Here is a 16,058-nt window from a genome sequence, read left to right as displayed (position 1 = left end):
GTCGACGGGATTCTTTATTATCAACAAAAGAAACATATGAATCAAGGTTAGTTTTGTATATATGTGAACTTGTGTTTTTGTAGTTTAGTTGAAGTTAAATGAATTATTTATTTTCAGGTTTGTCTCTTAGTGACGAGCAACTAAAGAACTTGGCATTACTTGAGATTGAAGAGTTTTGGGTATCAAACAATTCATCTCTACGTAGGTATTCACACATGCCGTTTAAAGATCAGGAATCTATATCTACCTCACTGAATCCTCTTATGATGGAAGAACTATCTTATGATACCGATGCTTCGACAAATGATTTTAAGCATTTGTACATATGTCTAACTTCTGAACAAAAAGGCGTTTACAACAAAATATTTAACTCATGGAAACATAAAAAGGTGGTGTTTTTTCGTTTATGGTTATGGCGGTACTGGCAAAACATATTTATGGAATACTTTATCGGCCTCAATTCGGTCCAAGAGAGAAATTGTTCTTAATGTTGCTTCAAGTGGAATAACATGTTTATTATTAGAAGGCGGTAGAACTGCTCATTCAAGATTCCTCATTCCAATCAATCTGACCGAGGACTCCCAATGTCAGGTAACTATTATAAAATTCATTAGGTAGTGATTATTTCACAGTTAAATTTAGGTTTTTTAATTATATTATTTAATATAATGTTTACATATTCAACATTTTCAGGTTAAGGGAAATACCGATATTTCTGACTTATTGAAGAAAACATCATTAATAATTTGGGATTAAGCTCCCATGATTCATAAACATGCATTTGAAGCGTTGGACTAAACCCTAGAAGATGTTATGAAAGGTGATTCGACCAACACTTCTGAATCATTGTTTGGAGGTAAGGTAGTTGTTCTTGGTGGTGATTTCAGACAGATTTTACCTGTTGTACAGAATGGAACAAGAAACGAGTGTGTGAATGCCACAATTAGTTCTTCTTACATATGGTCAAAGTGTAAGGTTTTGAAACTAACTAAGAACATGAGGTTGACTGTTGGTTCTCAAATGACAAACACTTTAGAGATTAAGCAATTCGCTGATTGGTTGTTGGATATTGATGAAGGTAATCTTGGTGGTCCGAATGATGGTGACGCAACTATCTCAATTCCAGATGATCTTCTAATAAAACATTACCTTGATCCTATGTCTGATTTAATAGACTTTGTTTATCTTTCTATGCTAGAAAGGTTTAACGATCTTACTTACTTTCAAGAACGGGCGTTGGTTGCTCCCTTAAATGAGGTGGTTCAAGAGATTAATGATTGTATGTTAGCATATTTTCCGGGTCAAGAAATGGAATACTTAAAGTTCATATAGTATCGACAAGGTTGAAAGTGTCTCAGAGGATTTTGATCCCACGTTGTACTCTCCTGATTTCATTAATGGTATAAAGATGTCTAGAATGCCAAACCATCGTTTGTTACTTAAGGTGGGATTTCCTATTATGTTACTAAAGAATATTAATCAGAAAAAAGGTTTGTTCAATGGAACTCGACTACAAGTTGTTAGTTTGGGTAAACGCGTCATTGAAGCTTATATCGGATTCCGTACTTTAATTAATATCGGATTTCGTACTTTAATTAGCCGAATAAGTCTTACACCGTCTGATAAGAAGCTTCCATTCAAGTTAAAGAGGAGACAGTTTCCTATATCTGTTTGTTTTGAAATGACTATAAATAAAAGTCAAGGACAATCGTTAGCGCGTGTTGAATTATATTTAAAAGACCCGGTTTTTACACATGGCTAGCTTTATGTTGCTCTGTCTAGAGTTAAGACTCTAGAAGGTATTAATATTGTTTTGTTAGATAAGTAATCCAAGCTGATTAACGAAACAAAAAACGTTGTGTATTAGGAAATATTTGGAAACCTTCTATGAGTTTTTTACATTTCATTTTCGTGTCTGTCTGAATGTTTAATTTACCTTTTAACTTTTTTTAATAAAAGGATTGTATTATTTTATTTTGTCTAACTATAGGTATATATTTGTATATTAATTATCCATTAATTAGTGTTTTTTTATGTTTCGTTTATATCTTGTATCTTTTACAAATTTAAATTTCAAAACATTTATTTATAGCAGAAATTATTATACTTTATGTCTATAGCCTAATATATTTGATATACATTATATAACTTATCAATGTACCAGATTTAAAAAAATATAAACAAAAATAGGTATAATGTTCAAAAACAATATGAAATTATAGGGTTAATAATGAGTTTTCTTGATTCAATAAATTATCATTACTAATTTAGATTAATTTATACAGTTTGGAAGATGAACATACACACCATAACTTCTTCAATCAAATACAATTATTTTTTCATTTTCTTCCAACATGGCCACCATTGTTAACAGGAAATTTTCCACCGATTACAAGATATGAGTTTGTTTTTAGCGATCTCTCGGTAATCCACAAGGATAACATCCAGTTTGTTATGTCTTTTAGTATTATGAACAAGTACCAAATACACATTGTCAGGAATCGCAAAGAAGTTGTAACCGATGAAGAGAAGGCACTGATGAATGTTATACATGAAAATATTGAACAACATGATCAAGAAGTTCTTCTGGTTGTCAATGTTAGTGAGTGGTTTTCTTATCCTTTCCAGAATAATGTGGTTATAAAGTATGTGAATGGGCAACAGAAGACTGTTAAGCCTAAATCAATATTGCAATCTAATGATCTTTATCTTTTAAGAGTAATGGGCGACAGAAGACTGTTAAGCCTAAATCAATATTGCAATCCAATGATCTTTATCTTTTAAGAGATTTGGATGAGTTGAAGCTTTCGAATGTGAAAAAAGAAAGGGCACATTTTGATTTGGAGAAGAAGGTTGGTGAGAAGGTTAAATGGTTGTTAGATTGTCAAAACTATGAATCTGATTTTGATGATCTTGAAAGCTCTTTGGTTCTGATGCTGAAGTTTAAGGAACAGTTACTCAATAAGTTATTTATTTAATTACTTGATAAGTCTACATTTTTAGTTTATTGTTTGCTTCGTTTTGTTTTTTTATGTAATTAGATTAATTTATAAATACAAACTTTCAAAAATGTACAATAAACTGGTAAAATCGTTTATTTTGTTTGTCAAGTTGTGATGGCAGTTAGGTTTTTTGGTGGATTGCGGATGAATGTGATTGTTGGTAAATTTACTTCCACATGTTTACATTTTCTTTTGGAATCTCCATTTTATGTTAGTATTAAGCTTCTATTAAACGAATCTGAATTTTTAATTTTTTGTTTTAGAGGTTATGTTTAATATGTTTGTTTCAATAATATAATAGTTTTAATATTCTTTGATTTTTTATAACCGGTTTTATGCATTTGTGTTCTTTCTGGCTATAAAGTTGTGTTACATTTTCACATTTTGTGTTTATTTCAACAAAAGTATTTAGATATTTATGTTCACATAAAGTCATTTTGATATACGTTAACATTTTTGTTTAATAGTTAATTGAGTTCCATGGTTTGTTTGTTTTTTTCAGGCTTTAAGGCCGGATGATTTTGTTTGAGGACAGAAATTTTGAAGATCATGTTGGTATAAGACTGTTAATATCTAATATTTTCATGACTTTTGTTATAAACTTATGTTTGTGTAATTTTGAACCGAATTTTCATCTAGATTAACAGCATGTCAAACAAAAAAAAACAAAAAAATAAAAAACTTCAAACAAATATAAAACAATAATTTTTATAGGTATAAAACATAACCGGAAAAATTACCGGCAAAACTTACCGGAAAAACGTAAATACGTCGAAATAATATAGACATCGCAGTTTTTGATTTACAACCTAAACTGATTTTAATAAAATCAGTTAACAATGAAAATAAACATAAAAAGATTAGAGGAAACAATTACCGGAATAACATATAATGTTGCCGGAAATACATATATCAACAATCGGAAGTTTAATATATAATAGAAACTTACCGAAAAACAATTAATAAATATCTAGATTTGGATTAGCCGGAATATGGTAGTGGATGAAAGGAAATACGGCTAATAGAGAATAATAGAGAAAGAGAGAAAAAATATTTAGTGTAAAAAATGGTGAAATGTTAAGGTTTAAATATAGAATAGTTGATGAGTTGGCATTAGTATGAAAGGCAATTGGTGACATGGCATTGACGTGGCATTGATGTGGAGGGGCTCGAATGTTGACATGTGGAAACTCCATCTTGCTTTAATAGAATGTATAGATAATAATGTAGGTTCCCGAACGTGTAATTCGAGTTTACGGTTTATTATGTTTAACGCTACTTCGCTTTAAGGTAAGGATTCCGTGTCCGCCTTCTTTTAGCATAATATTGTTTTTATTGATCTCATAGTGTACGGATTTTGGATCCGTCACTCGTGGCGAAATTTTTATGTGTTTATTGGTTAATTATGACATCGTGGTCGTCTTATTCGTACTTGATTTATTGGTCATCAACATCCCGTGAAATATTTTTACAAGTATCGTATTCAGTCACTGTTACGCATGTGATAGGCTAATTCTTTATGCTTATTATCGCATGTTCATATGATTGTCATTGATCAAGTATAGTTTATTTTTATTGTTGGCGTATTGCCGATTATATAATTAAGTATATTGTTTCATTGACCTCAATACCCAATCACATCCCCCTATGGGGATATAGGGCGTCAATTAAGGCACCATTGGCGTGCTCTATCTGTGGCGGGAGAGATTTGCCCACTGCGTCTCTATATTCTTATTGTGTGCTATAGTGGCACTTATTGGATATTGATTATTGTTATAGAGGCCTATGGATCGATCCTAGGAACATTGTTATTGCATTGTTATTGGTGTGAGTGCCCACATCACCTCTACATATTGGCGCATTAGTCTGCAGCTATTGTACACATTGTTATTAGATTATTGTTATTGGCTCAAATGGGTATTTCCAAATTTAAAAACGTTATTGTACAGTTTAATCATTGTCGTTCAGTGTATGTATTGTTTTATTGTTACATAGTTAGTGCATGGTACTGTCCTATCGTCAGTTAGTGATTCGTTATTGATCGTTCAACGTATGGTGTCGCGGTATCAATCACAGTTATTGATTCGGCATTGGTCGTTCACTGTATGGTATCGTCTTATCGTTAGTTAGTTACTGATTATTCAGCGTATGAAATCGTTCTTATTGTTATATTGTTGATGTCGTTATTGTTATTGTTCTTCCGTTATTGAGCAAATTTTTTGGCTCACCCGTATTTCTTTTTAGTGTTTTTTCTTATTGTTTTAAGCAAGGTACTCATGGGAACCGGGGAAAATGTGTGATGGGAGATAATAAAAGTTTAGATTATGGAGAACATGGAGTAAAAGTCATTTGAGAATTAAATATTTTTAGACCGTTGTAAAGCTTAATTACAGTTTAGGGTTTTGAGACTCTAAATAAATCGTCTTTAATGAATATGATTGACCGTATTATGTGACACGTCCGCCCTATCCGGGCAGGGGTGTTACATTGGTAGTCGCTAATTTGGTAATGTCGGAGCTTGTAGGATCGTAAGATAGACGTCTACGATGATATATACTCTCAAATGGTATGTGCGAAATCCATAACAACGTGAAAAACACAAAGAAATATATTTACCTTCTTCATTATATTTATCAATAGTAGTAAAGTACAAAGGAGTATTTAAAAATATCAGTACATGTACTTTATGGACCCCAAAGGTATGAATGCATATGTCAAACACCTATTTTGAGGCATGACTTAACAGCTTATACGCCTTGTTAGCTTATACGGTGCATATGTTATGCTCCGTGTAAGTTACACGCCGTATAACACCTTATGCGTTCAAAACATTACAAACACTGCTATCGAGACCTACAAGACCTAAGAAATTGACATTATGCACTTACTGGTAACTCCATTGGGAACCGTTTGGGGCGTGAAAAATGCCATGATTATTCCATCATTGAAAAGATAACTTATTTTTGTTGGTCACCTGGATCAACTAGCCATGGAAGTAAATTTCGATAAAGGTAAATGAAAGGTAACTAAAGTTAGTCTGGTCATTGCTCATAAACACAACTGTTGATTGTTATACATGGTGGAAGTACCCACTAAGGGAAATATGACTGTCCCTCAAAACAAATTCAGGTTCGTAGAATTAAAGGGGAAAAATGGTTAAATTTGCAAGATTGGAACCTGGTGTCAAAGTGATTTAAGTTGAGCGGGGTTGGAGATCTGAAACAAGTAAGGGTTTGGTGACAGTGGGTGTGTGGGTTGTGTTCCGGGAACAGTTACAAAACAACGTTGGGTTTTAAAGACCATTATTCTGATTGATAACATATCTCCTGTAGAATTCTTGCTAAATGAGGAGAGTGTTATTAATGGTTCTTGGGTTATCTCTTGAGCTGGTTGATCAATCGTATCGGTTTAGATAAAGGACAGATTAGTTTTAGTTGATGTTGAGGGGTTGCTACAACTAGGGGATAAGTCTTAGCTTGTTTATGAGAACTAGAAGCTTGAAAGATTTGTTATTGAAGATTGCTGATATTACTAATATTTTAGGTTGCTTTGTGCTTGAATGGCGGATTTGAGTTTATCGCAACGCCTTCAAGTAGAGATTGTTAGGACTAGTGAAGGCTTTTGCACGAGTTTGTTGGTTGACAATTAGAAGACATATGTGATGGCCCGTTTAATTATGGAGGATGACTTGTTTGAAGTTTTATTGGGCCCTAAAGCGTTTAACCTAATTATCATAGTCATGCATTGCAATCTTCGGTACTGTGCTAATTAATAAAGAATACACTAGTTGCAGCCCGTGGATGTATGCCCATTGACTGAACCACGTAAAAGCTCGTGTGTTGTTTATTGCTTAATTATTTTCGGTTTTATTTCTACGTGTTAATTTGTTTGTGCGATTGTGTTGGTTCCGCTTGGCCATCGCCACTTGATTCCTAACAAAATGACCAAGAGTGAGGCTTTAACTGATAGTTGTGGTTTATAAGGGGTTAATGGCCAAAAATTGGCCTGGTTGGTCGAATATGAAGGTCTAGTCAAGGATTAAATGGCTGAAAAACAATATAAAGGATTATGGGTGGTTATATGACCCGTGTGCCATCACACGGCTCTTGTAGTTTTAACTTTGTGTGTATAATCTTAGGTTTAAACCATGGGCGTAAAATTTGTTGGTTTGGGTTATTAGATAAAGTAGCCAACACTTGTCAACCGCCCGTTTGATTACCACATGACCGTAATAAGTTACTCCCCCCGTCCCATTATAAGTGTTATAGTTTGACTTTTTAAGTTTTTCTTTTGCAACATTGACCGTAAATATTTTTGTTTGTGGCATATAATACTTCATGAAAATTATATCAATGTAAAATACATTTAAAACCCAATCCATTCATATATTTTACATCAAGTATTATATAACACAAACAAAAATATTATCGGTCAAAGTTAAACAAGAAAGACTTCAAAAATCAAACTAAGACACTCATAATGGGACGGAAGGAGTATTTGGTTAGACAGACAGAACCTTAGACTTTATGTCTACTATTAAAAGGTGAGAAAATAAATGAAATAAATGTAACAATGGACGGAATTTGACCACCTGAAATTCTTATTAAATAAATCTAGCTGTACGATGCGATCGAAAAAGTCCATGACTCTCAAGTCTCATCCATCAACGGTCCACGTGAGTCATGACTTCCATAAAAATAATATGGCTACCACCTTTCAGGTAAGATCCTTAAAATCTTTCCAGCAAAGTTTCTATGAAACAGAATTAATTAAGTATCGGCATTTTGCACAAAATGCTTTTAAATGGTGTGAATAACATAACAAAATAAAGGGGTTTAATGTTTTTTTCTTTTTCAGCGGTTCTCGCTCCGACCACACCGATAAACGAGGAAAACAAAACATGTTCTTGCTTTATTATTATTAATATTATTATTATTATTATCAAAAGAAATGTCAAAACCTTCATATTGTCATAGATGACTTCATTCCTATAAATATTGTAAATATAGTGTGAGAAGATCACGAACCGAAAATGCAAAATTGAGATGGGCTTTACACCAAGAACTTACAGAGTGCCAAATACGGGTTGCAATCGGACACAAGGTAAACAAATGAATCGCGTTTTCAGAAGAATCGTAACAAAAAAATGGCAATTGACACAATTATATGCACTTTCTTCGTGACTCAATTATTCAACTTCATTACAAATGGAACATGGAGTATGGAGGACATATATGTTAACTATTCCTAGCTGCAGTGAATCTGTTTACTATTATTAAATATTAAATCTAATTTTAAAAAAGTTATCATGAATCACATGACAGAAAAAGAAAAACATATTCTTATAAAAGTTACTATATATTATGCTGAACATATTAGGAAAATAAATAAATACATAGAAATTTAGTAAAACATTTAAGTATTAAAACGTGAAAACTTTACTATTTAGAAAATTACCTATGGTAAATTTATAACTCAAATGTTGGAATCCAACCCAAGATAAATTTGGTACCAAAGTTAAATATGAACAAATTTTAATTTACATAATTGGGTATTGGGTGCTGGTTGGACCAAGACTTTTTTTCATTTACATAATTACATGTGAACAATGCTTCTATATTCTTTGTTTTCATAATAGACCACTTACCTATCCTAATTTCGCCTATATAACAAAAACTGCATTTAGTATTTTGTACCAACGTACCAACTTCACAATGTCATCCCATAACAAGAACTCTCATGATGATCTCCGGTCACCTCTCCTGCCTGATCCTGTGGAAACACACGCCACGACAGTTTACTCGGACCAACACTCGAGCCGCTGTCCATCGACGAAATGTTAACCACATACTGTGGTGAGTTTGGGTTTTGGCAATTCAAGCATTTCTTTCTCACGTGTATGGCGTGGACGCTTAGTGCCATAAACACAATGGTTACTATTTTTGCTGACCGTGAACCCAGTTGGGAGTGCACACCTAATTCTGGATGTGTATGGGATTCGGCCAAGAGCGTTTGTGAACTTCAGCCAGGTTCATGGCGATGGGACGGTAGCGAAGGGTGGTCAACCGTGGCTGAGTGGGGACTGGTGTGTGGACAAAAGTACAAGGTTGGGTTGGCTCAGGCTTTGTTCTTTTGTGGTAGCATGATAGGTAACATCCCTCGATCTATATATATAACTTATGTTATTTTGTGGTTGCATGCATTAGTAAAAGAAGGGGAGGCTCGGAGGGTGTACGAGCCGCACCATTATCCGGGGCACATAAGTTACGGGGGCACAAACGTTTTTATGCATATTACATATATATGTTTCAGGTGTTAAAAATAAGGTTATTTGCAATGGTTTATAAGATAATTACATTATCAGAATGGTTTCTGCTTATAATAAATTGGTCGATAAAAGTTTTATCCATGTATATTATCGAATAAAAAATTTTCGTTAAGACCTACGGGCCTTTTTATTTTGACCCGATCAAGGTATTTAAATTCTTGAAGACAGACCTGGGTAAAAGACTAATGATAAAACTTAACTTAGTAGGAGACAGGCCAACGTACACTTACTCTGGCTCAGTCGTGTTCAACTTGTCTCTTACTCTAGCTGAGATAAATCGATTCTTATCTTTTATTTATTATTTTTTCGGATTCGATTATCTGTAGGTTTAGTTTAAATAAAGCATTAAATAACCCTTAACAGCAATCCCGTATTGATATAATTATATATTATATCTAAAATAATACACTCATCAAGCATCAGTTGGGCAAATCAATCAAAAGCAAATCGTTGATGACTTACATATATTGTGCTTTTCACATGGTTGTCAAGTAGACTTTGTTACTCTACTTAATTAATACTTTCAATTAAAAGTTTGAATAAGAAAGATTTATAACTAATATTTTATAGATAGCGCTTTTCACATTGTTTGGAAAATTTACATTATTGCTCTAAAATAATTACTTCAATTTCGTTTTCAATAAGCAAGCTACACAACTTATCTTCAATTTATGAATTATTATATTTAAGGTAGATATATTGGTGATTAACAAGTCCTTTGGTATATATTTAAGATACTTGTGACATTATATATTGTGATTACGTATGAGGTTCAGTTAAAAAGAGCATGTTGTAATTCATAATTATTCTATCTATATATGATCGGTAACAAATTATATAAAGGAAAATTGGATTTAATTAATCCAAGCTATTGACATTGGCCAAAATAGTCCCAACTAACGAATTGACTGATAACGGTCTCATCTTTTAACATATTTGGTTCCAATGACCCCTGACTAACGGAAGCTTAACTCGGTTAGTCTGTTGATGTCGTGGCATGACTTGTCGTCAAAATCTTCCTCATGTGACAAAATACGTGGCACCTAATGTACAACCTAACCAAATATGTCAACCAAGGAACGGGAATGGTATTGCAATAAGGTCTTGTTATTGCGTTTGGTTTGAAGCTTTACTTGCTTTTAAGTAGGAAAATATATATAAACATCGTTAGATTTGCCACGAGGGGTATTTGGTGGATCCCCAAGGGTTTTAAGTTTCAAATGGCACACGGTTTTACTAGTAGGTATAAGAGTGAGGTTACCAATATTGTCTTACTCTCATCATTAACAAGGGTCGAGTTTTTATTATTTGAAACCATTAATTATTTATCTCATATTTTATTTCAAAAGAGTTCTTGAATGTGCTATTATTGATTCAAATGCTTGATCTTGTTTTGTAGGTAGTGGCATATTTGGTTACCTTTCTGATACCATATTGGGAAGAAAAGGATCACTCACAATTGTATGCATTATGAGCTTTATTTTTTCCTATTGACATCCATCTCCCCTAATTATTGGATTTATGCTATCCTCCGTCTACTCACCGGCTTCAGCACCGGTGGGATTGGTGTTTGTGCCTTTGTCCTCGCTGTTGAATCCATAGGTCCCACAAAGCGTGGTATGGCCGGCATGTCCACCTTTTATTTTTACTCAACCGGGATAGCTCTTCTGTCAGGAATAGCTTATATGTTTCAATCATGGCGTTTTTTGTATATTGCTTCTTCCATACCGTCCATCATATTTCTTTTATTCATGCTTCCTTTCATCTCCGAATCCCCTCGTTGGTACCTTGTACGAGGAAAAACTAATGAAGCCATGAAGATCATGCACAAGATTGCTAAAACCAATAGAAGACACCTTCCTGAAAATGTGTACCTTGTCCTAGACAAGGAAGCCAAGAGTTGTGATCACAAGAGAGTAGAAAATGTTGAAACCAAAGAAGTTGTCAGTAGTTCAGTAATAGACATGATCAAGTCACCATTAACGAGAAATCGTTTGCTTCTTCTAATGGGAATCAACTTTGCAAGCTCGAGCGTGTACTACGGACTAAATTTAAATGCCACAAACCTTGAAACCAATATCTACCTCAGCATGCTACTCAACTCCGCTGCAGAGATGCCAGCATATCTTTCGACTGCAATATTGATTGATAAGTTTGGGAGGAAGCCATTAGGAATTGGAACACATTGGTTTAGTGGAATATTTTGCCTTATAGGCAGCTTGGTGGAAAACCAAGGGAACGGGGAGATAATGAGAACAATGTGTGGAGTTTTGGAAATATTTGGGATTGCTGGGACATATAATTTGTTATACGTATACGCGATGGAGTTGTTTCCAACAGTAGTAAGAAGCGTCGCGCTTGGATCTGCAAAGCAAGTGGGGCAAATAGGAGCCATACTAGTACCATTCGTGGTAGCTATGGATGCTAGTCTTTCGTTTATGGTGTTCGGGGCATGTGGAATTGTGGGTGGTATTCTTATATTTTTCTTACCCGAAACATTAAACAAGCCATTATATGATACAATGAATGAATTGGAGGATGAAACAAACAAGTTGTCGGTGCTTGCATAAAATGAAGCTGGAATAAAGTAAAACTAGTGATTACTGATATATAAAAAGTTGTAGAATGAAAATTGAGTGTTCTGTTCAACGTTTTTGGCCAACGAATTAATGCGTTTTAAGTGTTGTAATATATATTGTGATCTTGATTACTAGAAGCTTTATGTTATATTGTATTGGATAAATAGCTTGTGGAGTTCTGTGAATAAATTATTTCATATTGTTACTTGATACTTTATCTTATCGTCATGTCACTATTATAAAATGCAATACTAGTACAATTAATATCAAGATATACTAATGTGCGAAAAGCTATACGTAGATATTAATAACTAATTCTCGAAATTCAACACTAAATCTTAAATTTATAAAACCAAACAATCTTAACTAAACTTCACACAAACGGCAAGTGTACCGGTCGCGTAGCAGCACAGTCTAATGGAAGTCCGGATGTCGAACACAAAGACACGTGAGAACGGCTCAGATAATTAACCCTAATCTAAGTCCTGCCTAAATAATATATTTATTTATCTTAATTATTTAAAACTAACTTAACTAACTTAACTTAACTAACTGTGAAACTTAACGGAACTAACGATAATAAGAAAACAAATCACTTAGGTAGGATGACTTAACGGTCGTAAAATGACACGGGTGCTAACATGTGGTTGAAACCAGAGTTCTAAAGATGAGCTAACATAGGTGAGGTCGAGGAAACCGGGTCCCTACGGTCAGTTTTACCAGAAAACCCTAACGACGTCTAGATAGCTTTTAATTCATGGTTGTTAATCTACGTACCCTAATAACTCATCACTTGGTCCATGTCTAAGTTACATATCTCACTAAGGGTCGAGCTAATTACAAACCTACGAGAAGAGGGGTAATTCAATACTAAAGACAAAATAACTCAACTTACAAACTTAACCTAGCCGACAATGGGAAAACCGCACGTGGTCTCGCAACGACTAACCCGATCAACTAACTAGCAAGATAAGCCGACACCTAAGGTTTTGGTCCAACTCAAAGGTGGTGAACCTACTGACTTTAATGATCCAAGAAACACAAACCCTAATGGTATGCCTACCACAATCAATCAACACACAAAGTATTAACTGAAACATGCAATTAACGCCTACACGAAACTAATTCATGCAATAATCAACCAAACGGGGCGCATGCAACCTGAGATACATTTATGGCAGCGGGTATACATGGAATAATATCATAAAACATGAACTTTACAATAGAAAAACAATCAACCACTTGTTAAGCACCCTAAACTAGTTAATTTTAAAACCTAGGTGATTCAAACAAGTTTAGCCAATCATTATGAACAAACAGCAGATAATAATCATAATTAAGCTCAAGGTATCCATTACAAACTGATTGGAACTTGTTTCAAAGTCTAAAACTCAAAAACGAACTCACAAACGTTAAACAAGCAAAACCGACAATCGGTTGATGAAACTCCGATCCGGAAGCTCCTCCTCCTTATTATTTCGACTTTAGCAGATCTTGGAAGGCTGAATGATGATTTCCAATAGTTTTTAGGGTTTAGGGTTATTAAATATATCATTAAATATGATAAACAAGCCAAACTAGGTCCAAACAAGCCCATATAAGCCCATATAAGACAAAATAGTCATGTTGATGCATTTGGGCAGCCATGGAACACCCCTAGGGCCCCAATCTACGTGACCATGAAGGGTCAGGTGGCCGCTCGGCGTGGCCATGCCCTTTGGGTCTTCGTTTATCGACTGCTGACTCGTTTAAACTTCGTTTGTGCGTACCGGCTTCATCCGAGCTCCGTTTTAGCTGATTCTTTATTCATCTGACTCGTTTTCTCTCTCTCTCTCTCTCTCTCTCTCTCTCTTCAACATGGGACCTATAACATACACAAACATGTAATTTCATGCAAGAATAACAAAATAATTGTTAACGTTTAAGCACAAAATAACATAAAAAACTATTAGGAAAACATGTGTGTTTTACACCACATCATCTACCAACTTTAGCTCTTCAATATTTTACATGTTAAAACCCAAAATCCTCTAATTGTTTGCACTTTAGCTACTTATAACCATTGACTTCACAACTTCCTTCTCTATACTCCCTCCTCATGCATCAAGAAGAGCAACATGTCGATTGTCATATTAACACGAAGGGGTTAATTGTCACAATTCCATTTGCCAACCTTTGAGGCCCAAAGTACCTTTGCTAGTTAGGCGTGTAAGTGGTCCAGTAGGAGGTTCAGAGATGTCATGTTCGTTTTTTAACTTTTGTAGTGCTAAGCGGTTGGACTTTCAGTCAGTTGGCAAAACCTGGGGCGTTGCAAATATGAAGAGCCTATGGAGAGGTGGTCTTTTAACGATCGTTCAAGGTACAATACAGAATACATATAACTAGTGTTTTACCTGGGGCGTTGCACCGGGCAAGTTGGTAAAACCCGGGTGATGATAAACTCAAACGCCGTCTGTCATGGGTGTTAGGCGATAAGTCGATGCTAATTTGGCTGGTTTTGGTTAAGTGTGTTATGAAACTGGAACTAAAAACCAAAAATAAAATTAAAAAATATATAAAATTTGAGATAGATCAATTGAGTGGCGTAAGTCCGTAAAACTCGGGCATTGGGAAGATCCAAGTATTGTCAATCCCGAAAGTTAAGGCAGTGAGTCTAAGCAAATTCGGCTAATTTTCATCACATTGGTTGCGGCACTGGAACTAAACAAAAACAAAATTGGAATTCCAGTAAGTTTTCGTTACGTTCTCTAAGGAATCAAAATTAAAACAAATACAGTGAGTCTACGCTAATTTGGTTAGTTTCCGTCACGTTCGTGACGATATCGGAACTAAAAAAAATTGGCATACAGTCGATTTTCAATATAGTACAAGAATTAAAAAAAAAGGAAAGATGATGTGAAACCCCAAAGTTTAAACCTGGATGTTGGTAAAATCCGAGCGTTATGATGGTGGGACGACGCGAATTCGAAAATTGTCGATTACGCCGATAACAATACAGAAACCGTCGGTAAAGCTTAAATGTTAAAATCAAAAAATAAATTCATCAAATTAACAAATAAAAAGATTAGCATATAAAGTTAAAAAATATTCGACATTTCTTTGTTTTGGTAAACCAAGGTGACTTTGAAGCGGTAACTCGACATGAGTTTCAGCTACTTTTGTTACGATACGTGAGCTAAAAATGGAAAAAAGATATATGTATTAAAGATGAGTTGGACTAATGGGATGGCGTTGGCTGGTAAAATCGGGCATTTGTAAAACCCGAGCGTTGTTGGTCCGATCGTTGAGGTTTTGTTAGACTTAGTTCTATCGTTAAATTGTTCCAATCGTATTAGCTTTCTTAGACTTAGTTCTATCGTTAAACTGTTTCTCAGATTTACCAAAGTTATTCTTATAGTGCTTTGTTAACTCCACTTGAGCTTCCATTATTATTCTTCACTATCTCACAAACATAAATCTTCACTCCTTTACATGAGCCCTCAGCGTGAACAAATATCATCCCGGCGAAGTTGATCGGCACCATTATCTCACTAAGTTGAGCTTCCTAATTGGGCTCACCTGACTGTGTTAGCATAGCCCTTCCACCCGTAATTGAGCTACCTTGATTTATTTTCTTTGTTCCCGATTTCTTGCCAACCTTTTCATCAGTAACATCAACAATCTTCAACTCAATCACCGGCTTTGTCACAGCTGCATTCGTACACTCTCTGAAAAAATGCTCGGGCTCGTTGCAGTTGTAGCACTGAAGCTTCTCCATGTTGAACCCGATTTTGTTGCTTCTGCCAGTTCTTTGAAAGGTGTTTTTCTCATACTTCTTGATGAAATTTGTTGCCTTGTGAACTGCCATATATGGCCATATGATACTTGATGTCCATCTCTTCAAGATCTTGTTGATTGATTTTGGGAAGATCACCTTGAGTGAAATTCAAAGGCATGAGATTCCCTTAAACAGTTATTGATGGCAGACCATGAAGGCATGAAATAGAGTGATGTGGCAATCATAAACAGGAGGACTATGTGAGTTGGCGGAGTTGCTAAACCATGAACTTTTAAAGCTTGATTCACCATGTTCATTCTGAGTGAATGAATCATTCAATCTAGCTGATGAAACAAATGCCTTATTTTCCCAACTTGAATATCCGACTGAAT

At 34.7% G+C, this 16,058-nt stretch overlaps 1 pseudogene; it reads left to right on the top strand.

Moving 5' to 3' along the window:
• The first annotated feature begins 8,647 nt into the window (after positions 1–8,647).
• Positions 8,648–12,077, top strand: LOC143592216 (organic cation/carnitine transporter 4-like; annotated as a pseudogene).
• The last annotated feature ends 3,981 nt before the right edge of the window (positions 12,078–16,058 follow it).

This window comes from Bidens hawaiensis, unplaced genomic scaffold, assembly GCF_021521415.1.
Source record: "Bidens hawaiensis isolate Kalapana, Puna unplaced genomic scaffold, B.hawaiensis_p1.1 tig00040610_1, whole genome shotgun sequence".
Lineage (NCBI taxonomy): Eukaryota > Viridiplantae > Streptophyta > Magnoliopsida > Asterales > Asteraceae > Bidens > Bidens hawaiensis.
Note: the sequence above shows the minus strand (reverse complement) of the source record. Positions and strands in the feature narration are given on the sequence as shown.